Below are 16,805 nucleotides of genomic sequence, written 5' to 3' on the forward strand. Positions count from 1 at the left end.
TGGGTCCTCGTTTCTCTTAATGCCCTCGCTAGCATTCTACTCGGCTTATTACCATATTCATAGAAGGCACGTTTACATCTTTTTAGTGAGGCTTTTGCATTGTCTGTTAGTAACAGATTCAGTTCATCTCGCGTCTGCCTCAACTTCTCCTCAATCTGAATTGCCAACGTTTTTTTATGTACATTTTCTAATTTACGAATTTCTCCCAGTAATGTTTCTATCTGTCTCCCTATCCTACGTTTCCTTTGTGTTCCCATTGAGATTAAAATCCCTCTCATAAAGCATTTATGCGTTTCCCAAATACAACTAGGCGACACCTCTCCCACCTCATTATCAGAAAAGAACCCTTCCATTTCCTGAACTATTTTTTCCTCATACTCTGGGTCTTTCAGAAGGGACTCGTTGATTTTCCAGTGCCACTCGCGAGCTACGGGTTCTCCCCATTCCAGTATACAATTTGTCGGTGAGTGATCAGAAATTGTAAATGATCCAATGGAGGCCTCCACAATATTCTGTAAAATATTCTGTGATACAAATATATAGTCTATTCGGGAATATGTTTTATGTTTGGCTGAAAAAAAAGTGTAGTCTCTCTCATGGGTATGACTAGTCCTCCAGCTATCTACCACCTGTATCTTCTGTAGCAGACTCTTTGCTTTACTTAATTTGCTATATGATAGGTGTGATGCTCCCTTAGATGTATCTAGGATAGGATCTAGGGCCATATTCAAATCCCCTGCCAGTATGATTCTTCCTTCTGTATTCAACTGAATCACATTAATGTATTTCTCCAACGCTGCAATCTGTCCTTCATTAGGCATATAGACGTTAACCAGAGTTACTTTCTGGTCGTTTAGATATCCTTTTACTATAAGTAGACGCCCTTCCTCATCCTGAATTACCTTTAGTTCTTTCCATATAATCGTCTTTGATAGCATAATTGCCACCCCCTTCGTCTTTGTTGTCGATGAGGAACTCTGATAGACTATTGGAAATCTATGATTGCCCAGTTTTGGGTTTTTATTTTTCTTAAAATGAGTCTCTTGGAGAAAAACGACCTGTGTCTTTAGTCTCCATAATTCTGCTAACAATTTAGATCTTTTCTCAGGGTTGTTTAACCCTTTTACATTATAAGACATCAAATTAATCTTAGCCATTTTAGAATCTCAATCACGTGGCTCCTTGGGAAACTAATAGAGGTGCCCAATGAGGAGATAAAGGGCTAAAGATAGGGGAATCCCCCCCAAAAGAGGGAGAAAAGACGGACGAGAGAGGAAAAGGGGAAAAAAAAAGAGAAAAAAGAAAGGAAAAAAAAAAAAAAAAAAATATATATATATATTTTCTCTAGTCCTTCAATCCGGTTGATCCCCTAGGATCCCAGAGAGGACAAAACAAAAAAAAAAAAAAAAAATTAAGCGTCTCCGACTTCCCTCCACACAGAGGAGAGGCGCTTTAGTGGGCTAAGGTGTGTGAGCACCGAGGAGAGTCACGCCCTATTATAAGTCCGGGTGCACTTCCCTGAGTTACCCCTTTCAATCCCCTCCACCCCCCAATTCTAGTCGAGCACACGAAAAATGAGATATCCCCCCCATCATAAAGACCTTACCGCTTCGACATATTCAGTCGTATACATATACTATATAAGCACATTTAGACATATAAATCTCTGTCTACCTGTCTAACTGTCTACCATTTAGAGGTAAAAATTTCTTTTTTTTTGTCTTCTTTTTTTTTTTCACCTTTTAAACCCCTATTATCATGTTACCACCGACGTACTTCTGAGCTCCCCCTCTCCACTCTCTCTCTCCTAACCTCCTAACTATTAATATCTTAACTCTTTATGTCTGCTCCCCCCTCTTGTGTCCCCACCAAGAAAGGGAAAAAAAAAAGAGGGAGAAAAAAAAAAAAAAAAAGGTTCTATTCCCCTTTCCCTTACCCTTGCCTCTTCCTTCTTCCTTCGTTTTCCTATTAGGTCATCTTATTAGGCCCCTGTTATCCCCAAAACTCGCTCACCCACTCTTACCCTCCCCACCTACCCCTATACCATCTTCCCTTACCCCTTGCCCCTCCCTCCCACCTCTATGTCCTATTCCAAAAAAGTATCATGGCCTATTGGCCTTTAGTGTTTCAAAGTGTGTAAATGTAAATGTGTCAGCCTTTTATTGTGACTCCTCTAATCCCCCCTAACCCTCTTATCTATCACCCCAAAAAAAAGAAAAAAAAAACCCCCCCCCCCCTTCTTCAATTCTCAATTTCCCCACATCCCTAGTCTCCCCTAGTAGTGAACCACCTTATACCTTTGCCCATCCCATCCATCCCCTCCCCCTATTATAGACTCCGTGTGTCTTATATTTTACCTTCCCTGATCCTTAAATCAAACGGATCTAGGGCTCTAGTGACATAGTGACTTAGTGAAACCCCCCCCCCCCCAAAAAAAAAAAAAAAAAAAAAAACATTCTCCTCAAAACGCCCCCCCCTTTTTTTTGAGACAACCCCCCTCCCGAACCCCCCCCTAACCCCCCCCCCCAAAAAAAAAAAAAAAAGAGCGTGGCTGGAGATGCTGGCCTACTAGCCCACCTATGTTTCTGGGTCTTTCCTCTGTCATTTTCCTAGTGCTCTATTTGGCCCATAATAGACCCACCTCAGGGAAGAGGAGCAAAGGAAGCATCTGTAAATTTATACACATATATACACATATGAGCGGGACGATAAAGCCCCGCCACTCAGAAATATTCCACTCTTAACTTATAGCCTTCCCCACATGGGGATAGTACCTTCCCTCCAAAACCAAGTCCGAGTGTTCTCCAAAGAGAAAAAAAAAAAAAAAAAGACCTTCAACGAGAAAAACAGTCGGATATGGGTATGAACCTCAAGAATCACCAAAAAAAAATACTCTCCATAAGGCCTCCACCCAAGTGGGTCGGGTAGAGACAAAGAGAGAGAGAGTGCAACAAAAAAAAAAAAAAAAAAAATGAAAAAAGGGGAGAAAAAAAACAAATAAAAATACACTTTCCCCTGGGAGGGGTCATCTTCCATAAGTCTCTCCATCTCCTCTTTCTCTTCAGAATTGGGGTGGGGAACTCCCCCATGTCCTCTACAGTCTTACCCCTTTTAACCTTCCCTCACCACAGTTTATCTAGGCTCTCTTTCAGCTGTGACTGGCAGCTCTAACCAGTTAGGGACTGCTATTGGTGTTGACCCCAAAAATTCAAAAAGCGCTGGGAGCTGGGACGGCTCTCTTAGATTAAAATTCCTTCCTTCTTTTTTCACATTAACGGCCAACGGAAACCCCCATCTGTATATGGCTCCTTGACCGCGTATATGTTCTAGTAGGGGCCTTAACAAGCGCCGTCGGGCTTTAGTTTGCCAACACAAATCCGGAAATATTTGTATATTCGCCCCCTCCCAGATCACCGGTCCTTCTTTCCATGCTTCCCTGAGAATTTCTTCTTTTTCTCTATAAAAATGTATACGACATAACACATCACGAGGGTTAGTCTGATCTGGATTCCTTGTTGTTGGGACCTTATGGACCCTGTCTAGCTCCAGGGGGGAGCCTGAGCTTTTTTTTAGAATTTTATTAAAGATAGCCAAAGCAGCTTCCCTTAACGCCGCCCCCTCACAACTTTCTGGTATTCCTTTTATGCGCACATTATTCCTTCTACTTCTGTTATCTGCCTCTTCAGCATTTTTTTTTATAATTACCTATTTTCTTTATTTTCCAAATTACATCACATACAATAAACAAATAACAATAACAAAACCAAAAAAAAAAAAAAAAAAAAAAAAAGGACATCTCCGTACATATTTAAGTAAAAATACTTTCATACATTACATTATCCCCCCCATGGGCACCATCGGCCTCCCCCTCCCTCTCCTCCAATCCCCCGTCCCACTCCCCACCTACAAGAGGCGGGAGGGACGCCAGGGAGAGAGAGAAAGAGGAGGAGGAGAAAGGAGAGACGAGACCCCCCCCCCTCCCACGTGACCCCCTAGACCCCATCACCTTATGACCTCCCTACGGCACAAAAAGGAGGAGCTCAATACCACCCTAATAATAAAAAATAAAAAAAGCAAAGGGATTTTGTGCAGGGCTTAATAGTCCTTAATTTCGTGACTTTAGTGGAAAAAAAAAAATAAAAAAAAAAAAAAAAAATTAAAAAATGTTTTCTTTGTTTCGTGCCTCTTTAACTCCCCATCACCTTATCTCCCCCCCCCCTACCATGCGAAGGGGAGAAGTTTCATAACCACCTCAAAAAAGAGGAGTGGAAAAAAAATAAATACATAAATAAATGAATTTAAAAAAAAAACAATATTGAGTGTGTTCTTCTCCATTCCCTTATTAGTGATCTTTCTTTTGTGACTATAACCTTCCTTTAAAACCCCCGTTCCCATTCTTATGACTCCCAAATAAAGTCCCTTAAGGGGAGCCTCTATACTTGTCCTCCTATATTGACTTAATTGATTAATTATTTCCTCCTCTTTAGTGATCCAAATTAGTGCTGTGAAAAAGAGGGGGGAAAAAAAAAAAAAAAAAAAAAAAAAAAAAAAAAAAAAAATGTGAGAAAATAGGAGGGGGGGGGCGCGCCTCCCCCCTCCTCCCCCTCCGGCGCCCGCAGGGTAGGGAGACAAAAATAAAAAATAAATAAAATAAAAGACGTAAAAAAAAAAAAAAAATAAAAAAAAGGGGGAAAAAAGATTTTTCGCCGTCTCACCTCTCCCCCCCACCCGCCCCCTAGCCTCTCCGCCCCAAACTAATCCTTCCCTACTTCAGGAGAGTAATATATCCACCCTGCCCATATATCCTTAAATTTGTCCTGTTGGTCCTTGACCATGTGTACCCATCTCTCTGCCTCCATTATCCTCTCTACCTCGATTTTCCATTCCACTATATTGGGGACTGTAGGTTGTTTCCAGTGTCTAGGTATCAGTGCCTTCGCTGCATTTAATAGGTGTGGTGTAACACTTCTTTTGTAGAACTTCATGGATGCTGGCATTCCATGAAACAGGAAATGCAATGGGGATTGCTCAATAGGTCTTAATGTCAGTTTCTTTATCCACGGGGATATCTCCTCCCAAAATCTCCTGATCCTGGGACACTGCCACCATATATGAAGAAATGACCCTCTTTGATTGCACCCCCTCCAGCAGTTGGCATTCATTAATGGGTAGATCTGAGCCAAACGGGTCGGCGTATGGTACCATCTAGTCAGAAACTTATACGACATCTCCTGTATATATGAACTTATTGAGGACCGGTGTGTTATTTCCATCAACCTATTTGATTGTTCCGCTGTAAATTTAAGGCCCAACTCCCTTTCCCATTCACGCATGTAATATGGGATTGTCTTATCTTGGGCACTCTGGACCATTCTGTGCATCCGAGATAACATATGGCCTGGTTCCAAGCGGTTAACACACCACTCCTCAAAAGTAGTCATGGTATTTACTGATCTAATTTGGTGTTTCCATTTATTAAACAGGTCTGTCAACTGCCGGTATTTCCATTCCCTCATTGATACCTCCCCCTGCTTTTGTACCAACTCCCTTAAGGGAAGCAGTTCCCCCAATGGGGCCACCTCTGAACAATTTCCTCCCCACCCCTCAAAACTACCCTTCTCTTCCCCAGGAGGGAACCATGGAAATCCCTCCAAAGGAGTAATAGGCGATATTGGAGGGGCAAACTTTCCCGACTTATTCATTCTATCCCAGATAGATAACGTTGTTGTAGTTAATGGTGACACATATTCCGATAGCCCCCTAAATACGGTCGGGATCCAGGGTGCTCCCGCCAGATCCCTTCCTGCCAGTGTTTTCTCCAGGGAAACCCATATTTTACCTTTTGAGTCATGTCTCCAGTTCATAATACGAACCAGGGCCATGGCTCTATAGTAAAGTACCATATCTGGGAGTCCTACTCCTCCTTCCTTCTTTGATCTTTTCAAAATATCATATGCCAGCCTGGGATGTTTATCCCCCCAGACAAAAGTCCTAAAAGCTTTCTTTATTTGTTTAAAAAATATTTGTGGGAGAGCTATAGGGATGGCATACAGGACATAGATAAGCCTTGGAATTATACTCATTTTAAGAGCACCTACTCTCCCAAACCAGGTCAGTGTATAACTTCTCCATCTCTGTAAATCTCTTAGTATTGACGAGAGCAGGGGTATATAATTCAACTCATATAAACGTTTAACATCTGGGGCTATATGTGTTCCCAGGTAAAATATAGAGTCTGAACGCCATACAAAGGGGAAGGATCTTTGCAGCTTTTTCTTCATCCCCGCAGGCAGTTGATTCGGCATCAGCATCGATTTCTCTATATTTATTTTAAAGTTGGAAATGCAGCCAAACCTGTCTATCTCTCTCATCAATTCCGTCAGAGACTCTTGAGGTGAGGAAAGATATAACAACAAGTCATCCGCATATGCGGATATCTTGTGTTCCATCGATCCTATAACTATCCCTTTGATCCCCCTATTCCCTCTAATCATACACAAAAAAGGTTCCAATACCATAGCGAATAGTAGTGGGGACAGTGGGCACCCCTGCCTAGTCCCGTTTTTTATTTCAAAGTAATCTGATAGTCTCCCGTTGACTTTAACCCTTGCTCTGGGTTCTGCATACAATGCCATCACCCATCCCATCATTCTTTCCCTCAGGCCCATCTCCCTCAGAACTCCGACCATAAATCCCCATCCCACCCTATCAAAGGCCTTTTCAGCGTCCATTGAGATCACAACTGCCGGGGTTTGATTTGGGCCTTTATGTATCCAGTGTAACACCTGGAGGGCTCTTATTGTATTATCTCTGGCCTCTCGGCCTTTCATAAATCCTGTCTGGTCCGGATGGATCAGCTTAACAATGTGATCCTGTAGCCTCAAAGCTAGAATTTTAGATAGGAACTTAACATCGGAGTTCAGGAGGGAGATGGGCCTGTAACTAGCGCAGCACTGCGGATCCTTCCCCGCTTTCGGGAGAACAGTCACATAAGCAGTTAAAGCATCTGGCGATAATGGACTCAAGATCGACACCGAGTTGAGATACCTACAGAGGGGGGTCAGGATTATAGAGGAGAACTTTTTATAATACATATTAGTAAATCCATCTGGTCCTGGACTTTTGCCCTGCGCTGCCTCCAGTATCACTCTCTCTAACTCCTCTATGGAGATGGGTTTTTCCATTTCCTCCAGGGCTGCTGTTGGTATTGCTTGTAGTCCCGAGGCCTTTAAATATTCCCGAATCCCTTCCTCCTGCCCCCCCCCGTCTACCTCCCCCAGACTTGGATCTAGATTGTATAGCGAAGTATAGAACCGATGGAATTCAGCTGCTATCGCTTGAGAATCTACTATCTGTTTACTCCCTACCTTTATTGTATGTACATGACGCGCCTCCTGTTGTTTCTTTAGCTGTCTGGCCATTAACCTCCCGCTCTTATTTCCCTGCTCATAAAAGCGATGGGCAAAATATCTATTTTTATTCTGAGTTTTTCGATCCAGGAGCTGTTTGAGATCCGCCCGAAGCTTCTCTAAATTTTGCGCATCTCCTGGCTTTAAATGGATCTTATGTTTAATTTCTATTTTATGTATCTCCTCCAAAAGAGTTGTCGGTTCCTTCTGTCTATCTCTTTTAATACGTGATCCCATTGAAATTAACTCCCCTCTCATTACCGCCTTATGGGCCTCCCAGACCACCTGGTCCGACACCTCTTCTGACGTATTCATCTCAAAATATGAGGTCAACTTGCCAGTTAAGGATTCTACATTTTGCTTATCGTCCAATATCGCTTCATTCAGTCTCCAAGTTCTTTCCCTACTCCCAACCAAAGCTGGTCTCATCCCTAAACTTATCGGTGCATGATCCGATATGGTGATCGACTCAATAGTCGCAAAGTCCACCAGACTCAAATAATATTGGTCGATCATTAACATATCGATCCTTGAATACATATTATGTGTCTTGGAGAAATAGCTATAATCTCTATCCCGCTCATGTAATACCCTCCAGCTGTCAACCAAATGTAGGGAACGTAGACGCTTTTTAACACATCTTAGCGCTTTCTGTGACAAAAAAGTTTTCCCAGATGAGGTATCTAAACTCGGGTCCATAGTAATATTAAAGTCTCCCCCCAAGATCAACAGACCTTCTCTGAATTTCTCCAACCTATCTAGGGTTTTAATTAAAAACTTAACCGTTTGACTATTTGGGGCATAAATCGTTGCTATAGTATAACACTGGCCCTGGATTTTTCCTTTCACAAAAAGATATCGCCCTTCCGGGTCCTTTTGTACTTCTGTAGGTACCAAAGGGCATTGTTTATGTATTCCCATTGTAACCCCTCTTGCCCCAGAAATAGGCGAAGGAGCATGAAACCACTGATTGTATACGAAAAGGGGCATATGGGGGATCGACCCTTCCACGAAGTGCGTCTCCTGTAGAAGAACAATTTCCGCCCCAAGGTGGCGCAGTTCATGCCAGAGACGCCCCCTCTTACAACCTGAACAGAGACCCCTTGTATTATATGATATAATTTTCATTTTATCTGACATCTTTTTAGTCCTTACCCCCTAAACTCTATTCCCTCCTCCCACCAGCCCCAGCCCCCCAAATAGAGGGAAGGGGACGGTAGGCCGAGGGAAATAAGAGCGGACAGGCCCTGAAACAGGACCGGCGGCGGGCGGGCGAGAGAGACAGCAAAAAAAAAAAAAAAAAAAAAAAAAAAAAAAAAAAAGGGGAAAAAAATAAAATATACACTTAACCCCACGAATAACATATAAGCCACCATATCTACGTATGGGTAACCCCCTAAGAGGATGTTCTGTCCGTTCGAGACCTTACAACCCCGTCCAGACTCCCCACCCCCTCCACTCCCTAACGGAGAACCAAGTCCCTTACCTCGGGACCTACCTAACGGGGGAAGAATTCTCCCACCGACATATAGTGGGCCCCTCCCACTCCCCAAGCTTCCCCTTCTATTAATCCCATACATTTTATCCTTTAACTATATTGACCTTCTACATTTTATTTTACCTTTACATTTTACTTAAGTTTTAAATATTTACCTCAGAGATATCCAACCAATTTCCCCGGGAAGGAGAGAAAAAAAAAAAAAAAGAAGGGGGAAAGGTGGGGGGAGGGGAGAGGATAACGGGGGAAACACAGGGGGAAAAAATCTCAGATTGGCACCTATATTAGAACCAAGAAACCAACCCCCCCCCTCCCCCCTCCCATCAGAATACATTTCCAATATTTCCCTTTGCCTTCCCTATTTGTCCCCACCCGGCACTTGCTGCCACCTTCCTTGTCTTTGCATGGTTGACCCCTGGTTTTTTAATCTCCAGTCTGGAAAGTCCACCTGTGGTAGTTCCAATACATCTAAAAAATGTTGTAGGTCGTCTTTGTTTTGGAGTGATGCCGTCTTCCCATTTCTTGTTGCTGTGACCTTGAAAGGGTACCCCCAACGATATCTCACATCAACCGCTCTTAATGCTTCCAACAAAGGCTTAATAGTTCTTCGCTGCATGAGTGTTCTACGTGATATGTCTGGGAACAGAGCAATTTGGCCTCCCTCAAATTCAATTCCCACTCTTTCTCTTGCTGCTCTCATGATTGCTTCCTTTACCGGGTATCGATGCATTTTGCAAATTACGTCCCTTGGTCTTTCTGTACCTTGAGGAGCTGGGAAGAGCGCCCGATGCACTCTATCTATTTCGATCATTTCGGGTGCGGATGTCCCCAGAACTAACCGAAATAGCCTAGTAACTAGTAAGTGAAGTTCGTTCCGTTGCTCTATTTCCGGTAGGCCCCTAATGCGTATATTTTGCCTACGCTCGCGATTTTCGTAATTGTCCATTTGATCCAGCATTGAGTTCAACACTTCTTCATGTTTTTTTGTTGTTTCTTGAAGATCCGCGACCGCCTGTCTGGTATCTTCCTGGTCCGTCTCCCACTCTTCCACTCTGTTCCCCAGTGCTCCCACTTCTTCTCTGATCTCCTCCACCGCCTGTTTACAGGAAGACTCTACAGCATTTATAAGTTGCATTATGTCATTTTTTGTTGGTAGGGCCTTTATATGTTCTCTTAAGTCCCAATCCAATTTCAGCTCTGTTTGCGCTTTAGTTATTTCTGTGGTGATGTCATTATTACGGCCTTCTTCCTGAAGTTTGGTGGGGCTCAGACTTTCCCCTATCAGTTCTAATTCTGGGGAGACTGCCCCCCGGTCACTAAGCCCGGTGACCTCTCCTGCACCCCTAGAGTTCGCTCCAGGTGTCCTACTACTTTGCTTAAAGTTGAGCGGGGATTGTCCTCGGCCAGGTGTTGTACTACCTCTCCCTACTCCACCCCCTCCACGTCCCTGGACTAGGGGGTCCTGTCCTGCCATTTTTACTCCCCCTTTTGGATCTGGGGAGCCCTGCTTCAAGCCCTCATGCCCCAATGTCCTCTTTATTGTGCTGCCTTGATCCATCTTTGGTGCCGTTAGATAGGCTCTGAGCCCGTTTACCTGGCTCTTCCCACCACCAGATAGTTGCTTAGCCGCCCGGCGACGTGTGGACATTCCGCTGATATCCCCTATTTCAACCTGCATTCAAATATGTATACACGTTTCAGTTTATATATTTGTGTATATTTTAAAAGACCCGACTATTTTGTTTTTTATAGGTGAGTCAGCCCGTCTCTTCATCCACGAAGGGGGGGAGGAGGGACCAAAAGCAAAAAAACAAACAAAACAAGCAAGGGCGGAGGAAAGCAGCGCTGCGGTATGCGCCTATATCACCTTCACATGCCCATATACTGTCAGTCCATTTAGCAGAATTAATTCTGTTGTTTCATTTTTGGATTTAGGCTTTCACTTGTGAGTCCTATAGTCACAGGCCCAACTTCGATATATGTACTTGACAAGTTGATAGGCATATAGGCATATATTTGTGCAGTTTATTCCATAGAAAATAAGCAGTGACACAGCAGGTGAAAACAGGGACATGGAGCTCTATGAAGGATCAATCTGTCCCTTTTTATAGATTAGTCAACCAGTCTCTTTGTCCTGATATAGATCTGCAATGGTTTATAGAGATATACAGGTATACCAGTACCCCGACCTGCCAGTCTGCAGATACACAAAAAAAAAAAAAAAAAAAAAGAAAAAAGAGAGAGAAACAAAGGATTTCCCCCTTCTCTCTTCCTCTCCTCCTCTCTCTTCTCTTAAGGGGGAAAGAAGAAAAAACTTATGCAGACCCCACACACCGGTGACTCTTAAGTAGTGTGTAAGAAAGAAATCACAGTGTTTAACTCAGCATACAAATGTCCATGACTAGGGTGCATACACACTCAGGGAGTATACAGTAAGGAGTTTTCGGCTGCTTCTTTTTAGCCTTTATCCACCAGCATTCCTCACCCGCTCCCCCTCACCTCATTGCATACATCTTCACTCTGTTTCAATGTGTTTTACAACCTGCCAGCTGCTGAGCTCCATCCAACCGAGCACGTGTGCACCCTTTTTTTCTTTCTTCTCTCTTTTTCCCTTCCTTTGCCAGCCCCACACACTGGTAGCTTTGAAAAGTATGTAAAATAAAAAATAGAAGGTATAACCAGGCTTAATTCAGCATGCAAATGTCCATGACTGGGTTACAAGCAGGTATATGCAGCTGCTAGCAGGTATCCCATCGGATATGCAGGTAGAGACACATGTTGCTGAATAGTTCAAGCTAAGTGGTATGCTCGGGGATCTATATTCAATAAAAAAGTTTTAAACTGCTTTTTAGTCCTTATCCAGTCTTTCTCCACCACCATCCCCCAACAACTCCCCCTCACCTCTTGCGTCTGTGAACTTTCTCCATTGCATGCATTTTCAGTCTATTACAATATGCTTTATAACCTGCCAGCTGCTAGCTCCGTCCAGCTGAGCCTCTCTATTCCGGGTCAGATCTCCTCCTGCTGTGGTCTCCTCTGCACCTCCTACACGCTAACCGCGTGTGTGTCCCCCTTGTTGTCAAGTCTGCTTCGCCAAGGAGGGAGGGAGCCCACTAAGCCAGCTGATGCTGTACGATGGATGGGCTGTCTGCAAACCAGCCTGCTTCGCCGACGGGTGTGGGGGGGAGAGCCCGCTGAAGAGATGAATGTGCTGTCTCTATCACTGCCTCCACGGCATGCGCCAGATAAGAGAACGCAGCCGGGAGCGAGAGAGAACAGACCGTGGGCCCAGCTCCAGAGAGCGCCTTCACTCCGTGCTGACGGCTTCAGCCCTCAATCCTCCGCTCGTCCACGCACACATCACGCTCCTACGTGCAGCTCATTACCCGGGGAAACTCATAGGAGAGGGGAGGGGCCCTCGCACACCTCACACACGTCCGCACGGCATGAATTCCGGCTTGCTGCCTCTTCAGCATTTAACTGCAATCTGACCAGCTGCTGTTGCTGTTTCTCACACTTTTCTTCTAGTACCCCCAATCTGAAGTCCACGACCACTTGTTGCTCCTCCAATATGCCCACTTTTTGCTCCCCCACCCCCACTTTTATCCGGACTTCTTCCAACTCTTCTTTCCAAGTACTCGTCATTAGCGTTAACATTTTCTGGATATCGTCTCTGGTTGGGAGAGCCTGAATAAGCCTGCTTAACTGGCGCATATCAGGTATCAGCTCTGATTCAAATGTATCCCCCGTATCGGGCATACTCTGTGCGTTCTGTATGCTAGACTGCATAACTTCTTCTGATATATGTTCACTCTCTTTAGAACTTAATATTTCACCACTTGTTGCACCCTTCTCCCTCTGGTTTAGAGGTGGGGATGGTGCAGGGGATATAGGGGTTGTAGACATTAGTGCTACTATAGATGGTGTCTTTGTATACTCTCTAGACCCCTTATTCATATCCCCCGCTATATTGTCAGCTATTTCCAGCAAAGCAGACCGTAACAGTATGGGTGTTTCAAAAGTACCTTTATTCCACGCCGTTGCTTCTGAGGCCACCTCCGTCCACCCCTCCGCTGGGGGTCTCTCAGTCTCACCTATGTAGCGTAAATCACCTGTATTGTTCACCGCTTTGACTACCGGGGTAGCTGGACTAAGGACTGGGTCTGAAGCAGTTACCAACTCCTCACCAGCAATCAACTGTTGTCCTTTTATCACCGGCAAGTCTGATACAGATACAGGTGTATTCTGAATCACAGTTACAGCTACAGCTTTAAGGGGACTTTCAGATAGTGATTCCCTCCTCAGAACCCTGCTTCCGACGGCTTCCTCCTGCTGCTCAGCCCCCCTCCTCACCGTCATGTAGCGTGTGATGTATGAGTGGCAGGGGGCTTGAACACCTCCTACGCGTCTTCCTTGGCTCTTTCCCCGCCGCGACATCAGCTGTCTGGAGCCTCTGTCAGGTACTGCGCTCTCCACCCGCTCACCGCCGACTTTCGATGGGGGTATGGGGGTATCGGAACCGTCGGTCAGGTGCTGCGCTCTCCCCCCCTGCTCACCGCAGACTTTCGATGGGGGTAGAGGGGTCCCGGAACCGTCGATCTCCTGCTTCAACGCACCACGGACTCAGAGCTCTCCTCACTAGCGTGCGTTCACTCCTCCATGCTCACACCACCGTCCCGGAAACCCTGTATTAGTGTTTTTCACCTCAGTATAGCTGTAGCGGACCTGTCTACCACATGAATATTCTGATTGTAGGCAGGTGCAGTTAGCTTTTCCACCTGTAGGTGGCCTTGAGCTATTATTGCATGCTAAAGGGAGTCTCCTAAGAGGATTATTTTTTTTAAGCCTAGTACACACGGGCCGAATGTCAGGCGGCATTGTCTGGTTTAATACGGGGGCACACCTGGGCACTGCCCAGGGGCCCCAGCTGCATGGGGGGCCCCTGCACTTTCTCCAAAGCAGCTGGTTCTTGAGCCCACTCTGCCCCCCAAAATTGGGGGCCCCATGATGGCACTGAGAGTGATGGATACACAGGGGAAGCAGTCTGCCTCCTAGCTACTCTCTATAGTCTGTTTACCTTCAATGTCATCATTGTAGGGGACCCAGAGCATTACTTTGCCCAGGGGTCCATGATGCTATTAAGACGGCCCTGCACATACGGTAACCGATCCGACAGAAGCCAGCCATTCAACCGCCTTCTGTCAAAGGACAAAACAAAAAGAATGTTTGGACAGCCGCACACCACGGAAAATAAGGACACACAGCTGACGTTTCGCACTGATCCTCAGTGCTTACTCATAGCTTACTCATCAGCTATGAGTAAGCACTGAGGATCAGTGTGAAATGTCAGCTGTGTGTCCTTATTTTCCGTTTGCTGTGGACTGTAGTGTTTTCCATTTTTACCAATAAAGGTAACTTTTTCCTGGAGTGCGGCTGTCCAAACATTATTTTTGTTTTCTGCTATAAGCATCGCCAGCACCCGTGGTCTCTAGGAGGAGATATATCAGCCAAGCATATCTATTTGGAGCGGTCACTTCCGCCTTCTGTCAAAGGGTCATGACCGAAAAAGGTCTGCCGACTGGCTCCCGGTCAGCGCTCTCAGCCAATGGCTGAGTGCACTGACCAGAGTGTTCTGGCAGGGGGGCCGTCTCCCTGTCAGAACACAATAGCAAAGCAGGGGAAAATGCTTTACCAACATCGGAATGTTAGTACAGCAGCTCTGACCTGAGCTGTCAGTTTTTTTTGTTCAACCCGCCGGGTTGAACGAAAGAAAAAAACTAGTAGTGTGTACGAGGCTTTAGAGATTCCTTGTTGCACTACAAACTTTCGATAGACTTCAGCGGCCATCTTGGGTGAGAGCCTTTTAAATAAGGGACCCCATGTCATTTTGGCACTCTTCTGGTGAGTGTGTGGTAGAGAGTGGGACCCGCTTGTGAGGGACAGTGCTTTGCACACTGTCAGGTTCCTGACCAGGAGGGATAGTTTAAAGAAGGCTCCTTCTTCATTTCATACACTCCGGTAAGTGGATCGGAGGTGTGAACCCAGTACAGACTGCAGACACATCCTTTGCCTATTCAAAGAAGAGACCTCATCCCTTATAACAGGAGTCATTCTCCGTTAACATATACTGTAAACAGTGAGATTGTCTATTACCTGGGCAGCTTATATCAATACTGAAGAACAGTTTATCTGTTGCTGGAGCCAAACTGGGCAAGAATTATACATATGTAAGTACGTTATAACTGTGTGCAAGTATTTCCTCCCAATACAAGATACCTATTTCAGGTTCCTGCTATGTGGTGGTTTGGGATGCCCTCTTGCTTACCTGTTTTAAATTTGGAAGATTTATTCCCAAGCGCATTCACTGTGTGTCCCTCACATACAAAAAGCCTTATGTACCAAAATGTCAGTAGTAAATTCTGCTTCCTCATAATGACTAGTTAGATTTAACATTGCTTTGGAAAGTTCAGTTTAATTAATTACAGATATGAGGCAGAGATAGGCACAATTACATGACACAGGCTTCATGAAGTAGATTGATGGACTTGTGTCTTTATTCAACCTCACCAATTTTGTAAGTATGTAAGAAGCTCTCTGAAACCTGACCATAGTAAATCACTCAGAAATCACATTAGGGTAAAGTGAATAGACTTTTTGTTTTTGGCATAGCTGTAAAGTTTCATAGAAAAGTTTGGCTCATGTATAAGGGCATGATGTTGCCAACATCCCTGGATCAAATGAAAAAATGAATACCTCTAGACAAGGTGGGATTTTTCGTGCAACCATAAATAGCGATGACAACTAGGTCATAAAAATATAAATTTAATGCAAAATGTAAATAACCCCAGTCCTGGGGTATATGATGATCTATAGCAGTAATTTTTTCATGTCTGATATTTTTATCTGTAATTTGATATGTTATTATGACTATTTATGCTTATTTACATTTTGTATTAAATTTATATTTTTATGACCTAGTTGTCATCGCTATTTATGGTTGCCCGAAAAATCCCACCTTGTCTAGAGGTATTCATTTTTTCAGCTGTAAAGTTTCTGACTAGTAAAAGAAGTTTACTGCTTAATGTCATTTGTTGAAAAAGCCCTTTAAATGCCCCTGTCCTCAAAGTATACATAGCATTCAGAATAAATCCAGTAAAAATAGGCAATGGGCACTTGCCTCCTGCACTTGGCTTATTTAATCGCAGGAGAACGTATGGAGAGAAGCATGAACATGCTTGGTGGTAACCAAATAACGTTCTCCTGTGTTTAAATGCATTTAAATGCTTTTAGAGTATCTAATCTGTCCTTGGATTCATATAATTCTATATATCCACACATCAAACAGTAACCTATGGTTAACCCTGGACACAGAAAGATCAAGACTAGGAACACTGATTCTTGCCACAGGAATTCACTGTATGTCCCTATTCGCTTGAGTGAATGTAGAATTAGCCACCATTGACAGGTCTACACAACATACTGCAGTATGGAGTCTCAAAGAATTAAAAACATAGCATTGCAAGACCTAACAGAGAAAAGCTTCACTTGGTGTTTCAGATCTTTAATCCAGGTATATCATGTATAATGAATGTGCTATATTGTGCAAAAAACGTCAACCACTTTCTGACCGTAGGACATCCATGGACCTCCTTAGATCAAAGTGGTTATGACGGGATGGTGCCTGCACCTGCAGGACCTCCTACGGTCAGGAAGGGGTTTAAGTCCAGCCAACAGCAACACGGTACTATACAGGGAGAGAGAATCTAATGTTGTTCCTCCCTCTTTGTGACCCCAGAAACCGGAAGTGACAAGTATTTCGTCCTCATCTTTGTTTACCGTTAGCATCCAGTAAAGCTGCCGATCAGACCAATCTGTATCTGATCAGCTGCATTGGAGGC

The sequence above is a fragment of the Rana temporaria genome, chromosome 5, assembly GCF_905171775.1.
Source record: "Rana temporaria chromosome 5, aRanTem1.1, whole genome shotgun sequence".
NCBI classification, from domain to species: domain Eukaryota; kingdom Metazoa; phylum Chordata; class Amphibia; order Anura; family Ranidae; genus Rana; species Rana temporaria.